Genomic DNA, 18,016 nt, shown 5'->3' with positions numbered 1-18,016 from the left:
ATTTGCATTACAGAATATTGACTGATGAATTGAAACTTGAAAGAATAACTTAACAGAGGTATTATAAAAAAAATTAAGCAAGTGTAATCTTCTTAGCACACATTCCTTGCTTTGTTAGAGTCTGAGTCGTTACAGAAAGGTAAAAATATCGCGCAATTGATAAAATACCAGTCGCGATATGATGCAATTTGTAGCAAAACCGTAATTACAGATAAAAATGACGATATGCGTAAACAGAAACTATACAATTAGGCCGCAAATAGAGCTAAAATATTACTTATCATATAAGTAAGAAGGCTCCATAATTTTTTCTTAAAAATTTTAAATTGAAACTTTTCAATGACATATTTATTCAACGTATTTATATGTATATTACTAAAGAAAAGTTTTATTTTTTTTATAATTATTTATTAAATATTATTAACGAATTAATTTTTTTTATAAAATATATATGTAACTTTTTCGTTGAGTCCCGATTTATTTCGCTAGTACATTTGATTGACTTTCACATATATTGAGCTCTTTATATAACTTCAAAGAGACACATATACATTTACTATTTCTACTAACTACCTCTACTAACAAATGTAACAGTTTTGTTGATTAAAGTAAACATTAATGTTATTCGAGTCCCATTGCAATTTGCAATAAATGAGTTAAAACGTGAAATACTATTGATTAATGGACGTGCTAACAAAACAATTTTGTTATAATGCTGTTGCGGAAGGTACTTTAATATTAATAACAGTCTTCCGAGAAACGTGTTTAAAATAAGTTTCTTTGTTACTAAAGCAAATAAAGGAAAACGTAGCTTATTACTAATATAATTTTCGTTATAACAATTACAACATAATTAAGGACGCAATTGCAAGACAGTGTCTCGCGATAAATTAAATAAATTGTTTGGAGAACTCTTTGCATGCATGCTTTAATTATCACTGTGCTTATAGAAAATCGCGATCGCTTTCGATATCGCGTACGTGCAAGGACTCTGAATGACTTTCTCGAAGCAGTTCGGAACAAGATGCACTAATTACAATCCGCAATTAACATCGCGTCCTCTGTTGACCGTGTCCAGATACGACTTAATTTGGCGTATAAAATTTAAAATTCCGAGAATTGAAGTAATATCGATAAATTCGCAGGAGTTAATATTGTACCGAATACACTGCATTAACTGTCGTATTTCGAGGGACAAGCGCAACCGCAGGCAATATTGTTGTAATTGCGGCTGGAATCGCAATTGTTTTATATCACCTGGTGCAGAAGAGGTTTGCTACTTTCAGACTTTCTAATATTTACGTATATGGGAGGTATGAATATCGGATATGCGGGTAGTTTTGAAAATGAATAATGTTAATATAGTCATGATGCGATTAAAATAAAGTTATAAAATAAAATTATAAAAAAGCAATATCATACAAAGAATGTTATACTCAAGAAACACAAATTTCATTAACATAATAAACGTGGGGAAGAAAAAGATTCCAGTTAACGCGCAAGAACACATTATGAAATAAAATAAAGGTATTATAAGTTCAATTAAATCGGTGAATGCAGAATCATATTTTTCAAATTTTTTAGTATTAACAAAAATTATTTAACTTCAATTACATTGAAAATTTACTAATAAACTTTAGAGACTTTAAATATGATGTTTTAATAATACTTTTGGCATATTTCTGATTTCTGAAATGCTTGAGTATTAAATAAAAACTTAAATTTTAAATTTGGATATTTTTTTGTTCACATTCAAAAATGGCAAAAAAAAATTTTTATAGTACTATAAAATAGATACTTTAGGCGTGTATCAGTATTAAATTACACGGCTGAGCATATAACAAAATGCACGCATATAAATGCGTAAGGAACAACAACGTCATTTTACACAACATATTTTTCAAATACACACTTGAATTTGCAATGTAGTATCTTGTCTGAGACCAAGTCGCATGCTACGAGACAAGAAATAACACCGCGCGAATAAATAACAAGTAAATAATAGGTTACTCACCCTTCTCCGCGGCCGCGCTGCCCGTCGTCGATCAAACCTCTGCTGTTCCTTCCTTCGGAATTCTTCGCAACGCTGCTTCACACACGATCTCACACGCGCGCATTTATTACCAAAACGCAATGAATACCGGATCAATCGCGTGGGCCGTACGTAATTCTCAATTAAAGGGCGATTCGCTGCGCTGCGTCTCCGTGGCGTTCCGCTGGCGGGAAAGAGCGCCGAGAGCGGATGACGTCATCTTCACTATCGCGACTTCGACTTATCGCGCGAGTCGAGCGAGGGTTAAGGAGCAGAAATCGAGACGACTAATCGAAATGGCTTCCGTGCAGTGTGCGCGCTCAAGGTATTTTACGCGTGCTGTAACGCGCGCTAATGCACGCATGTATAGAAAGTAAATGTCAACCGCATCAATTCGGCATCTTAACTCTAATGGCATCTTGACTCGCGTCGCGTCGCAGCGGTAAATCGGAGTGAAGTTGTCAACGCTTATATCGTCCGCTATCGATGCTCTTTCCCGCTAACGCCTTTCCCGGAACGCAGCGCAGCGACCAGCGACGCGCTCTCAAATCGCCTTTAATCGGGAATTACTTACGGCTTGCGCAATTGGTTCTCTATTCGGTAATAATAAGCGCGCGTGTGAGAACTATGGATGAAGCAGCGCTGCGAAGGACTTCGAGAGAATGAGCGGCAGAAGCTTGGTCGGTGTCGGGCAGCGCGACCGGAAAGGAGGGTGAGTATCTATCTATTATTTGCTCGGATTTTATTACAATATTAACTATTGCATTGACGCATTGCCAATTTTATACAAAACAATGTGACACTGATAGAAGATACCTTAAAGTACGAATGAAAAGATCAGGAAGAAGAAGACAGCGAAGTATAAAATAGCGAGTATCACGCAAGTTGTTGTTAGGCATAAACGGATAGTGAATCGTTCGCGAAAGTTTTCTTCGCACGGTCATCCCGTTATCGCGACATTCTCACTTGGCACGTCCGTGCAACAATGTGCAATCGCTCGCCATTCATATCGGCAATGTGACAACTACCGTTCGGAAGGAAGAAGGCGTCTACCCGATGTAAAGTATCGACGAAGTAACGGGAAAGTGATGTCAAAGTCGAGCCGCGGGAAATTTCAGGAGACGCCCACTCTTTTAAGAATACAACCGTTGCAACGTTCTTTCTTTCCACCCTCCCCCCCTAAAAAAAAGGGAAAACAAAAACACGTCCGCGTCATGTTAACCGATGTCACACTGCGGCCGTCCGTCTTTGTGGCGATACGGAAGCATGAATGAGGCATGAATGAAGTTCACGCCGCAGACTTTCCCGCCATATCGGTCGATGAGGATGCGCGAAATCTCTCTCCTCGAAAACCTCGACCGAAATCGAGACGAGAGAGAACAGAATTGCACGCGATCCCGTCACGAGTACAGTAAATTGAAAAAGCGAGGATCATCGTGGCAAATGAGCTGCGATCGGCTTTTAATTTCATCGCGACGCTGATTATTATGGTATGTAACAAGTAAGCTTTAAGTAAAGTTATTTTTTAACAATTTGCTGAAGATGGCTCGAAACGTCCGTTACAGCTTTTTATACTTTTTTTGAACAAAACTAGTTGTCACATATTAGTTACTTAAAAATCGTTGTTGACTAGTTTTTTTAATCGTCCTTTTTTTTAACATTGCAAGTCCTATTAAAAATTTTATTTAAAATTATTTTTTGTTACATGATTTTGATCACGAGTTTATCTTCCGTAAGAACCTAAAAGGTAGCAGAAAAAAGAAAAAGACAAAATTACGCTGATTTATATAAATATAATAATATATTTACAGATTATTTATTAAATTTAAAACTTTGTAATTATAATTTTTAAAGATATTTTGTCTCTATAATATTAGTTAAAAATGATTCAAATTTAAATACTGCATGTTTTTAAGAATCAAATTTTAAGAAAGGTAATAAATAGCACAATAAATTGCAAACTTGTTCATTTATGTAAACTTATTTATAAAATGCAAACTTATTTATGTAAACTGATCCAAATACAATTAAACATTTCATATCTTTACCATATAATTATATCGAAGAAAGTTTGTTGCACAAGAAAGTTTGCTGTACATTATAACATGTTTTACAACAACTGCAATAATTTTCAACGATTACTACCGGAGTGCACAGTGCTTTCTTTAAAAGAATAAGTTACTATTCCATATGTCCAGCAATAGTGATATATTATAAGTATCAATGCTTAAGAATAGCTTTTAACTTACATCATCATTAACACATAATATATCACTATTGTTCTTTTTTCTCTAATGTCCACTTTCTGCACCTCTAGATAATGTTACCCATGAGATATCTCCCAGAGAATTTGATAATTTTTAGCAAAATTCTAGTACATTTTTGAAAGTTAGTTATAGTATCAGTTAAAAAAATAGTAATCCGTTAGATCGTAATCAGAAGTTTCAGTGAAGAAAACGAATTTTTTGTTAATTGACGACTATCTTTATCTGGAAGATAATTTTCGGTAGGTGTGAAGAAATCGAGTGTATATAAGTACGATTTATGGTTTCTCTCACGCAACAAAGTATTGGGTTATTACGTAAATTCTTTCGACTTTTTTTTCAATGAAACAGACATTATTTGTAATGTCTGTTTCAGTGAAATATGTATTTGTAATATAGGCTTCGCAAATAAAAATTTAAAAAACCAAATAAAATGCACCAACCTAATATTTACAGATATTTACTAGCCTGTCTGTCGATCTATTACTTAGAATAGTAAGTAAGAATCTATTTTCGCTTTTCTTTCGAACGCTCAGCGAGTCTAGCTATTCGCTGGAGAGACGAAATGCTCCAGAGACGTTTGACAGGCCTTCTTGGGTCGGAGTGTACGCGACCTGTCTCTTTCAACCGAGGACGAGGACGTCCTTTGTTGCGCATAAGTGCCCAGTACTCTTGCGGCCTGATGCGTGATGCGTGATCTTCTCGCGGTATAACGGCGAACTTCATCCAGCGGCGGCGTTTCGGCGCCGTTACGAATCCACGCCACTTTCGCAACTCACGGGAAGTTTCGCAATTCTACCATTGCCGCCCGGACGGCCCAGTACGATTCGAGCTACGCCCATCGTGCCAATTCCGGACGCCCTCGTTTCCCAGACACCCGCGTGTGTGACCGGAAATCTTAAGATGAGCCTCTCCTCTCTACTCTCAGGAGAGATCATTCGCGATTGTTTATTTCGCGCGTCGCGGTCGATTTTACACGTCTGCGGTTTCGTTCTTGAAAACGTGAAGTGAAACGTTAATACTTGAATTGGGTTATTCGGTCAAAATTCGCTATCGACTTTTCTTACTTTCATCAGCAGCGAGAAAAGTGTTCTGATTACGTCAATAACATATATGAGTTCATTTTTGTGAGACTAGACGGGATTTCTACTTATTATAATTAAATTTGATACGTTATAGCAAAAACGTTTGGTAGACTTGACTATAAGGATTTGGTTAACATTTTTTGGTTGGATCTATAAAATTTTCAGTTATAGCAGTATACGTGATATCGCCGGCAGACAGACATGGCAGAGTTTTGTTTCTCTCAATTAAAAAATCATGTAGGATAAAAGAATTATGGACTTTTTACTGATAATTTAATCAAATGATTCCTTTCTCTTAAATATAGGTTTGAATTTGAAACGAGAGAGTATTTTGATAGTACAGCTTTTAGTTTTAATATAAAAATTAATTCGGAAACCTAGCAGTGATAATTCCTGAAATTTACATGTATCAGAACGTATTAGTCCTAGAATGCTATTATGGATGAATTTTCACCCAGGTGCTAATACAAGTTTAATACAGTTTTTATTAATATTTGGAAAATTGGAAATAATATTTAATAAATTTTTTTATATTGAAATAGTGTTATTCTAACATTTTGCAACCCATAAAGTAGAAAAAAAATCTAAGAAAAAAGATTTTAAAAATCTAAAAAGGTCCTAAATTATACATGTGAATAAATTTTCATCCAAAGTACTATTAATATCAGAAAAATTTAAATAACACTTTAGGACTAATATAATCATAATCAGCATCTGAAAATTATCATAAACATTAAAATTTGTGTCTCTATCAATGCAGTTAAGTGCACGTTTGCTTTCGCTACCATATACAGATTCTAGAACTTGGTATTAATATCATTATCAAGAAATTCTGGTTTAACAGGAAAGCATTAATTATCTGATGACTTCTACAAAAATTTCAAATAAAACGCTCGGAAGAAAAGTTAACCTGACTAAAAGTTTCAACTCGATTAAATTTGTTCATTTCGAGTATATATGTATTTGACTTAAATACATAAAATACTTGAACTGAAGAAATTCAATCAAGTTGAAAAATTTACTTAAATTAACAACTTTTTTTCTCAGTGTACAATTAAACTTTTTTTTTAATGGAGCTGCAGATTATTACATTTGCTTTTAAAAATGTTATATTACTATATAATATTTAATACATAATAATGTACTTAATGGAATACATAATGAATTCAAAAGATAATGATCAACATTTTGGTTCTCTTAGGATACTAATAAGTGACATAGATAAGATACGTTCTTCTGTATATCGATAATACGAAATATGTTAGATATACATATATAGTCGTTAGCAGAGAAATCGCGTTATACACGTTATCTCTTGGGTACAAGACAAGTTAATCAGCTTATTAGCGGAGATTTATTAATTTCCATCAAAAACGTAACTGCTACATTCGGGCCAAGCTCACGAAAAGAAGTGTAACGGGCGGAGCGAGCAGCGATTCCGATGATAATTGCCGCTCGTTAACGCAACGGTATCCCGTAATAAAACTTCGTGGCCCGGCGCGCGATCGAGATTTGTCTCGAGTTGTAGTCCTTAATCTCTCGCCAGCAAACCGCCGCGCCGCGCTAAATCGCTCTGGGACGAAACTCCCGTTGCAGGTGCAAAGCAAGAACGGAATAACAAGCTTGGCGGGCGGTAGCGGGGGAAAAACGTCAAGCAGTAATAAGGGGGAATAATTAACAAGTGCGGCATAATTATTGATCGCGCGCGGGGCGCGCGTGTGTTCGTAACGTCCAGTTTCAATTTCTCAATTAATTTAATCTGATGGATTATATCACGCGTAATTGCAATTCGACGAATTCTCGTCCATTTGAGGGCAACGCTTTGTTTTCGGGTATGCTAATACGAGCGACGCGACGTAACAAATCCGTAAGCAAGTCTAAACGGATCATAAACTAACAGCTAGCGAACCAGGAAAGCTTGCCGCGACTTGTCCTTAACGTTTTTGAGTAATTTGTTTTTCTTGTTTTAATCGATTTTTCGACAATAATAAAAAATAGTAATACAAACAATAATAATAAAAGATAATTAGAAACTTCAAATTAATTAAAATAAAAGCAGGTTATCAAAATATTTTGCAACTTTGAAATATTTTTTGAAAAAATTTTTTACCTATAATTATATGTCAAATATGTCTATATATAAATATATAAATATGTCTATATATAAATATATAAAATGTCTATATACAATATATATAAATATACAAAAAAAACAAAAGGCACACGCGCGCGCGCGCGCGCGCGCACACACACACACACACACACACACACACACACACACACACACACATACAATTTTTTATGTTTTATATTATGTATATCATAATATATTACAAATTTATTCTATATATATGGTATATAGTCATATACGTATAATACTAAAAAAATTTGTATATAATTATGTATTCATATATTTACATATTTAATAATAATTCCATATAATTATATACGAAAAATTTTTCCCTGCTCTTTGGAATAATATAAAATTATTTTGATCAAGGCAGAAGAAATATCTTTTTTACTCGTTAAACATTCTTTCATACTACGTGATATACGCTAAATTGGTTTATGATACATATTTATACAATTTTATAATTTAAATATCACTAAAAATGCGATAACGATTAAAGCACCGAGGTATATGCAATCTTCAAATTGCCGAGTGGTATAATTGAAGCGCTAAAATCACGAATAAATTTATCATTACATTTTATAGCGTAATTCCCGTTAATTCCCGAACCAGAGAAATATAACCATCGGTAATGACCAGTTACCCGTTCAGCCGTACAGACGAGACGTCGCAATCGAGAACTTCAATTCTTATCTTTGTCATGCGAAGCATTTTCAAAGTACGCGCCGTTCAAATTACATTCCTTCCTTATCTCACGACGTTACATATTTACCATAAACGCGAAGAGACGGCATTTTCATAGCAGGTGTATGTTAAATTTGTCGCGCATACGACAGTAGGAGATTTGAGGACGGAGGGGCGAAGAGGGAGGGGAACGGACGGGATACGGCTGCAATTAACCAGATACGAGTAATTGCGAGGACGCGAGAAACGGGGTGACGTTGAAGATGGAGGGGAGTGGAGGAGATGGGCAGGAGGCAAAATACCGACGTGTCGGGAACGTATGAGTAACAACACGTTGCGCAGTCCGGTGTGTTGTCTCGTTGATTCCCGTTAGCTTCCAGAGAGATCCGCCCGAGTCAGCCCGAACTCGTCGCACCGCTTGTCGCGTGTCTACCCGTTTACACGCGCAAGCTTGCGAGCGGTTGCAGATTTCACGTGTTCCTCTGACAAGCTCCTCCCGACAAAGCTGCTACATGCGACGTGAAAAACACGGGTGCTCGATCAACAGGTTTTACCCTTCCCTTTTCCACTCATGATAATTTTTTCGTCTCATAATATCTCTTTTTCTTTCTCTATGAATTTCATAAGGGAGAGTTGAATGCGTCCCAGTCACCTAAATCATACTTTATCAATATTTTACGTTTTTACTTGACGTTTAATGACCAAAATGTGATATAAATGAGAAATAGAGTAATAGACAAAAATATAACAGATTATACTCCGTTTACGTGCTAATACTTAAAAAAATCATGTACAATTGATATTAATTTTTAATTAATATATGTAGCTTTTATATCAATTTATGTAGATAAATTGTAATGTAACCATGCAATTATGTTCTAACAAGGAAAACAATTAACTGCTAGATTTCGTTTTTGGTCTGCTATTTTAAATTTGTTTCTTTTCTAATCTCAGATTCAATTTCTGCGACTTCAAAAACTCTAAAATATCGAGTTTCGTCAAATTTTAAAAAATTTATCAATATTTGTTTGCCATAATGGATCCATCATCTTAAACTAAAAAATTTTTAAATTTGGATTTCGGATTTGAAATTAGCGATTCCAAAAATCTTCCACGTATTAACTTTCATTGAAATTGAGCTGATAGAAGAATTGATTAAAAATGCGGGATATAATTTGTTGTTCTATAAAATTTATCAATCATAAGTCATTCATCGTATTGATAAATCAGAAGAACGTCACAACGTTTCAAAATGCTGATAAAAGATTAGAATCATTATAAACACAAGATCGTAATAGCACACGTTTACGAAATAACAACTCCGGCGCACCGTATGTCTCGAATTCGCACGTAACGTTTCACGGGGGAGATAATCGTCCAATCGTAGGATTCGTTGCGCAAAATACCTTCCCCTCTCATTTGAATTTGTAATCTTTTATTCGCGTACGAATAGCGAAGACTGACCACCTGCGCTCATCATTACTCGCCACCAAGATTAAGTAAATGGTTTCGTTACGCTTAAGGAATCGTGCGACGCGCACTATTGTCGGAAATACGTTTTTTAAAATTAAAATCAGTATCTCTGTTTCATAATGCACTTGTATCTTTTAATATATTCATTTCTTATTGGATGGAAAGAAAGTAGCAAACGTGAATTTTACCGTAAGCCACATCTAATTATAAATATTTTCTCCCGTTTTGTTTTGTATTTCTGCTCGAATGAACAACACTATGTAGCACCAAATTGTTTCAAAAAGCTTTCAAAAAGGTTTCAATCTTTCATATTTCGTGTACAACACTTCTGAAAGAATTCTACAGTATTTCATACAAGATGTTGCAACAGAAATGTTTCTAAAATCTTGTGACATAAAATATTGCAATAGAAATGTTTTTAAAATCTATCACGTGTAATAAATTTTTAAATTAAATTTTTAAAAATTGGGTAAATTTTTTTGGGTATATTAACATAACTTTTTGATACAATTTTAAAAAGATTTCAAAGTTTTTTAGTAACCTTTCTGAAAAATTTTAAGTGCAAGAATTGCAGACATTTTACTATCTTAAAAACATATTTAAAATCTTGAAGATATATTTTAAAGTCTTTCTGAAATGTTTTATTTCTTCGGTTGAAATATTTCTGTGACGTCTCTGAAAAAATTGATGCTGTATGGGAAGCTATTAATATTTACATTTATTATATGCGTATGCACATATATAAATTCTCGATTAATTTTTTCCATTCTGCAGAAATGCAATTGATAATTTAGACGAAATCTTTAGAAAAGGAAAGTTTGTTTGAAAATAAACTGGACTGTTTCTTTCATCAATATTTACGAATACGCAAAACGCGAGCAAATAAAACAAACTATTTATTTATTTATTATATATTTATTGAGTTTTTGCCAAATGTGTACAGTGCATTTGATTGATCGATCAATTTTAAAATCCAACAGAAAAATGATTTGGACTGTTCCTGAAATCGGTCAGAGACTCGTGCATGAAGGATGCACCTAAGGATGCACCAACCGGAACGAGCACCCGACACACGTTCGCGCGCAGATACAACCGACTTCCCTTCCCCTTGGCAAAAAAGGTAAGCGGATCAGTCATTGGCGTACGCTTAATATTTCATAGACGACAAAGAACGCGGGACACCGATGTCAATCGCAAAGGATCGGGAATAATTTCATTCAAGAAATTTCATTATTTTTTTAAAGCTACCTCTCTAACGCACTTTTGTTTTAAAATTGTTTGTCTACAACGTTTCATCTGTATTTCCTAAGTATTTCTAATGTACACTACAAATTTTATTGTAGTTAAATGAGTTTACATTTGAAATTATTATGAAGAATATTACAACGTCGCGAAAGACCGTTTATGAAAAGTATTTAATACATATATTTATTGTACAGCTATAAAAAGGTAAATTGTTTTTTTTTCTCCTTAAGAAAAATAAATCATATAATAATTTATTAATACCTACTTTTTGCAATTAGAAAGACTCACATTGATTTTATTTTGACAAACAATCTTACCTGCATATTGAATTAAGAAGTGATTACGCCAATGTTTAGGAGCACGTGACTCGGGCACACGCCGGCACGCGCCACGTTTCTCACGGAGAGCACGCGCCTCTCGCTTACTTCGCATCTCGCTCCCTCCCTCGATTTCTTACTCCCGCACTTTCTTCCCTGTCTCTATCTCTTTTCTTCTCTTTGTCTCTCATACAATTCTTTCCTTTCTTTCTTTTTTTTCCGCGTTTCTTTCTTTTTCTTTCTTGCCACCAAATTTAAATGCACTCTTATTCGCTCCTACTTTGCATCCTTTATTCTCTCTTTGTTCGCTGCGTTATCTTCTTTTATCATCTTTCCTAATGTTGTAATTTTACGCCCACTTTGGACAATCTAATCGCAGCAAATTTTAGGATAAAATGTTATTTGCAATTTTATACACATGATACATACGCAGCTTGATTTTTTTAATATTTTTGTATTATTTAAAATTATTTGAATGAAAGTATAGATTAATTGTCCAAAGAATACTTCTCTTGTAACCATTCAATCCCTTGTCGCGTTCCCTTTCTTCATCTTTTACCTCGTCTTCAATATCACATGGCTTATACGAAAACATAATTTTTTTCTAATTTTTTAAATTCCTATTTGGCTTTTTTTACTTTCTTTTCTCTTATTTAACGTTCTTTGTCTTTCTTTATTCACATTTTCTCCCTCGTAAATTAAGCATTAGACTCTTGATAGGTATATAATCGTTATTAATGACACGTACAGAAAAATGTCAACTCTACTACTAATAAAATGATAGGTAGCTATTGATAAAAGTGATAGTTTATTTTTTCATTTTTTTAATAATAGGCATCTTTAAAAAGGAATATTTTATTTTGCTAATTATTTTGAAATATTTTTATCACAAATTTGAGAAAAAACTTATTAAAATATTTATAAAAAAAGGAATTTATACTCTTTTGAAGAATATTGTAAAATTTTATCAAAGAAAAATAAAAATAAGTAAATCAATTTTTTGTTTTAACTTGTAATATTCTTGAAGTATTAAATTATTAAGATTCAAAACATATTTTAAATAAATTTAATGCTTACAATGAAATTATGATAGATTTATGTATATATTAACTTATAAAATATTTTTTAAATAAGTAATATTTAATTTATGTAAACGCAAGTAAAGTCTCTATCTTTCTGTGTGTACACAGAAGTTTAGTTTAAGTAAATATTGTTTCAAATAAATAATGAGCGTTTCTTAAGACTGCTATCAAGAAAATATTCTTTAAAGAAAGATAAAGATAACCGTTATTATAGAAGAAAAGAACTAAAATTGAATAATCGCGTTTTTCAGCACCTAGAATATTTTTTTGCGTGTAGTGGCAAAAGGATAATGGAAAAAATGTTTGAAAGAGCAATTCAAAAAGCTCAAGTTAAAAATTTGAAACCCGGAAAGGGAAACAATAAGTCGCGTTATAAATAGATGTCAAAAGTGATACGTGAAAATGCGCTGTAAATTCTAACGAACGCTTGTCGGATTCGATACAGGAGTGTCATTGTCGTATGAAAATCCTCGCTTTACGGTGCGGCATGCATTATTTAATAGGCGGGTTCGCAAGAAACACGTGACACGTTCTTCATACCACTCATGTATGAAGATACCTGTCGCGTGCAGAATTTTCAAGAGACATTTTCAATCCGTCTTTTTTACAGGATTAGTGGATTTGCGTTGCGATACATTATCGCTCGTTCGATTTCTATCTCTTTCGAGACAGACAATTTTGAATTCGTATGTACGATGTTATCTATCAATATACATAAACATATACGATACGAGTATCCAAAAATATATAAATAATTTAAAGTTATTAATAGTTTCAATTTCAAATTCAATATGCCGTAGCAGTAACATTATTACTTGTGCAGATCTGTTTATTAATATTTTAAAAAATAATTCTAAATTTAATTAATTATTTGAAAATTAATGTATGAGTGTGTATATAACCTTGGTTAAAAATTTTATACGCTTATATATACTTTTTTTTATTATTTCGTATTACTTACTGATATTACACATAAATAATACATTATTTATATATAAATAACACATAATTTGAGAGGCTCTTGAAATAAAAGATTATTGTTGAATAGAAAATAATACACAGATAAAAGAATTCCAGATAAATGAGGCACTTAGTACAATACTTTTAGATCAAGACTATATATTAATTATAATTTATCTTATATACGTATGTCATGAAAAATATGTTTAAAAATGAATATGCTTATGAAAAGAAATTTTATTTTGTTAGTTTCATAAATTTTGCTTAGCAAATTGTTATTCGGAATTACAAACATGAAGGACTTAACCCAACAGCTAACTTAGGTAACCGATTTTTGATGAGCCGCTATATAGGGCGGTATATATCGCTTTGACGTCACGACGACGCGTACACGCACTAGTGTGCGTGTGCGAAGCGAAGGAGCAGCTGCACGCCAACGGTCGTATACGCCCGCACACGCTTTGCGCAGAACGGCGATTAAATAAAACGAGAAAGAGCTGCGTACGTGTGAAGGCGGGTTAATGTCTCACCGGTAGCCCGGAAGCTTCAACGATATGCTACAACAAAACACCTTACTTAGACTTATGTATACTTCGACAATAGCGGAGTACCGACACTTGTTTTCGACGCCGAGTGCATTTAGAATTGGCGCTTCACCTTTACTAGATGCATTGCGGTACATATGTACAAAACTCAATACTTTGATTGTTTCAAAGCATTAAAATGTTCCTTGTGAAATCTATTTCTGATTTTTAGAGTGTTATTAAAATAACACTATATTGTAAGTGTAATATTTTCAAATACATGTACACGATTATTTTTTTTATTTAATATTATTCCGCTCCACACACAATTTGATCATTTTTTACACATATTTCCAAATTTAAATAAGAATAAATAAAAATTAAGTAGAATTGGTGCTCTTTCTTCGAATTTTATTTAAATGCTTTTTTCAATTCTGGTTTTGTTAATAATATGCCAGTAAACTTTTTCCAATTTGAACACAAATTTGTTTTGATAGAAATATATCACTTTTAATCAAATTTTCCTTATGAAATTACAATGTTTAGTGAATTTGAACATAAAATAATATCCCAATATCCTGCGTCCGCACAATTAATTGTGCGACCGTATGTAATAACATGTGGTCACATATAACGCAGTTTTGCTCTATAAAAATTCTCATAATTGCTCTTGAACGAACCTACTTCTTTTAGGAATCTTTTGCGCAGCTCACGTAAAAACATGCGAAAAACTCTTTTCTAAATATATGTGATACGTACGTTTTCCGGTAATATAAATTGGGAAACGCGTGTTTGCGGCATATGTCATGCAATCGCGACAACGACCGCTGGATTCAAACGGATCTGAAGTCTGTCCAGTTAAACCACTTACACCACGAGGAGAGTCGGCGCGTCACAGACGGGAACACCTGGTTCACGGACTGTTATAGGTGGAGACCAGCGAGCGCGTGTATGATGACCGTTCATCCCCTGCAGGGTGATTAAATGAAGCATCACGATTCATGTAGGAGACCAACCGTGAAACGTTGTTTTACCCCTATACCGCTCAGAAACTTTAGACAAAGGGTACAAGTCGCTCTGTTAGGTCGAGGAGTCAAGCTTTCAAGTTTAACTTATGATACCATTTTATCAAAAAATACGTCACTATTCGAATGAAAGAGATGTCTGTCAATTTCGATCTGACATCTACAAGCAGGAATTATAACGCATAAGAAAGCGAAGAAGAATACATTCAGGTGTGCGTGTCTCATAGATTTTGGAAAATGTGACATTAAAATATAGAGTTTGATGGTAAAAATAATATATAATATTTAGGCAATGGATCTAAAAATATACAAAATTTTAAAATTTTGAATAATTACACGCGTGACAGACGTCACAACAAATGACTAAAACTTTACAGAATCAATCTAGCCAGAAAGCTTAACTCTCTCATAAAGTCTACTATATATCTCTCCGTGTTAACTTTCTCAAACTCGCAATTTTTATTAAATATTATATATTTAAAAAATAATTAAATGTATTTTAATCTTTACAAATATTTAGTTTTACTCTCACTTTTTAAATAAACAAATAAATTTAAAATTTGTTTGCTTTGTAAAATTATAAAACAAATTAAGAACATGAGAAAAAATATGTATTGGGAAAGAAAAAAGAAAGAAGGGCTTATAACTCCAACTTTTGACTTATTGTCATCTGAATGCTAAATGCATATTACTTTATGACATCAAATTCTATGTTTCAATTTTGAATTTTTCAAAATCTGCGAAATGCGTGCTGGGATTTCTTTTTGTAACCTAAAGCTTTGAAAACGACCTCGAAGCATCCTATATGAATAAATAAACGCAATTTGAATCATCAGCGCGTATAATCGCACGATATTGTTGAGCAACGGATAAAATGATGATAGTATCAAGGTGACGAGTTTTAACACATCAGCATTAACCTTAATAATTATTAGCTTGAATTGTGTGAGACCCACGCGAGGCTATAAAGGAGTAATTATTGCGATCCCGGCATCACTTTTGCCTACTTGGCAGAGCGTTCTTCGTACACGTGTCATCACTTTATGGCCGGTCTCGCTAAAATATGATATTATCTTTACATTTGTCCACTCATGGCCCAAGTGGCTTTATTGCCACTAGAAACGCCAGGCCTCGAGGTACGCAACGTGTATACATATCGGATGATTTGTGCCTAGTCGTAAACCGTGTGTCTACTTTTAACATTTACACCTGTACCTTTGGCATCTATCCTACATCTACCGTCCGTTAACGTTCGTTAAATCAAGCGCGTATCGCGCATTTAAAATTGATTGTAATGTAATGGTATGATAATTCAGCATTATTATCAGCGAAACTAATAGATCTTGATTTAAAATCAAAATTATGGACATACGTAGCTTTACTAATATAATTTTCTTTCAATTCTCTTACATATTTTGTGATATTAAATTGTTATTAAAAAATTATTAACAAGAAGCAGATGAGAAACTTAATACATTGCTTTACTTAAAAATTAAATGATTCAGTCGTTTATAAAATCCCGGATATAAGACAATTTTATCGAAAATGAAAGAGAAATCCAACCAGATGAACACGTACGTACAATCGGACACGCTGTCTCTTCTGTGGGCAATTCACGATTAATTTGTTTCTTTAAGTAGAGCGACCCTGCATTAACACTTCTTCAAATAAATTTACAGAACTTGGGTCTCCTGTCAATTTTTTCAAGTGCCCCGCAATAATCTCAACCGTCTCCTCGCGCAAGATTTCGCTCGTTTTTCGCGGAGTAGCCCAGATTCCAAACCGATGGCCCACAACAACTGAGCCTGTACGTATTGCCAGTGCGCGACGGCAAAAAAGAACGGTTCGTCCAACGTGGATTAATTTAATCCGGCGGTTACACGGGGAGAGTCGGAGGATGGGAGCGAGTAAGGTCTGTCCCCGCGCTCTCTCCCTGTCGATACGTGAAGAAGCATAATTGTAGCGTTTAATAAAGAAATGACACACCAGGAAGAGTAACTGGGCCGACGCGAGCGCGTCTTACACATAAACGCATATGGCCTCGAATTTAAGAGCGCGTGCTACCGTAGATCCAGAAGGGAAAATTGGTCGCGATGTCCATTAATCAGTGAGGAGATCCGTCGCGTCTAACGGATAATTAATGTCCACCTTCGCTTTTTGCGCGATCTCCGCTCTTGGCGTTCCACGTGTCTCCACCTCGTTGTATCGTATTTTAATGACGCGCCGCATACGTGGCGATTCTCGTCGACTTCGTGTGTTTTACGAGATAGATTGATGTTTCAACGTCAGGGAGATCCAAAGTACAGCAAGTGCGGTGTGCTTTCTAAAAACGTTTGCTATCGATATATCGGCAGAGATATGTTTACAGGGTTCTTCTTTTGCGTTGTAATTAATTCTAAATCTTTGCACGAAAAAGGGTTTTGCTGAAGTATCTAAAAATTTAACGGGATATAGCTCTGAAAATACTTTTTTTGGACCTTTACACTAATTATAGAAGAGACCTAAATGGAATGGTAAACTGTTAGAATTTTTTGTAGAATTATTATCATGCTTGAGTGTGCTACATAATTAATTTTGAAAGTCCCAAAGTAACAAAATTATTTTCAGATTTATATCTACACGGAAAGAATTTTCTCTGAATAAATTTACTTTGAAAATATCGTGATGAGACAATATTGTATTTCGAAAAATTGTATGTGATTTTTTCTCACTTATTAACATCTACTACACAATGAAACGTAAATGTATTTAATTATTTTTATTTAAGTATTATAAAGAAATAACACAAAATGTCAGAGTTATAAGTGATTATAATAAAACTAGTAATTGCTATAAATATGTTCATTAGAAAATTAAATTCCAGGTACCGAAATTTTTAGACATTCCAGTAAAACCTTTCTTTCTGTAGATTGTCTCATTTTAAATACATTATTATTTCGTTCCACATCACTGACGCGAACAGAATTATCGAGTTCAAGGAGACAGATGAATTTCATTAAAAGAAGTAATCTTATTTATGCGAAGTAATAAATGAAACCGTAGGGCACGCGCGTGGATTTTGATCGTCTGCGATAAAAGCGGCTAGAGAATCGTCGGGAAAATCCCGGAAGGAATCCTGGAATGCCCATCAGAGGCACGCGACTGGCACACGACGCTCGGCAAGGGGGTGCGCATAAGGTGCCCCCTTTTTTCGG

General features: G+C 34.1%; 1 long non-coding RNA gene across 1 annotated transcript in view; it reads left to right on the top strand.

The window, feature by feature from the left end:
* LOC120358135 overlaps window positions 1-18,016 on the top strand; it is a 143,999-nt gene that overhangs the window by 119,995 nt on the left and 5,988 nt on the right. The window contains exon 3 of the long non-coding RNA XR_005575066.1: window positions 10,650-10,789. This is a non-coding gene — a long non-coding RNA (uncharacterized LOC120358135). The remainder of the gene's footprint in view (window positions 1-10,649; window positions 10,790-18,016) is intronic.

The sequence above is a fragment of the Solenopsis invicta genome, chromosome 6 (assembly GCF_016802725.1).
Source record: "Solenopsis invicta isolate M01_SB chromosome 6, UNIL_Sinv_3.0, whole genome shotgun sequence".
Lineage (NCBI taxonomy): Eukaryota > Metazoa > Arthropoda > Insecta > Hymenoptera > Formicidae > Solenopsis > Solenopsis invicta.
This window is presented reverse-complemented; position numbering and strand designations above follow the sequence as displayed.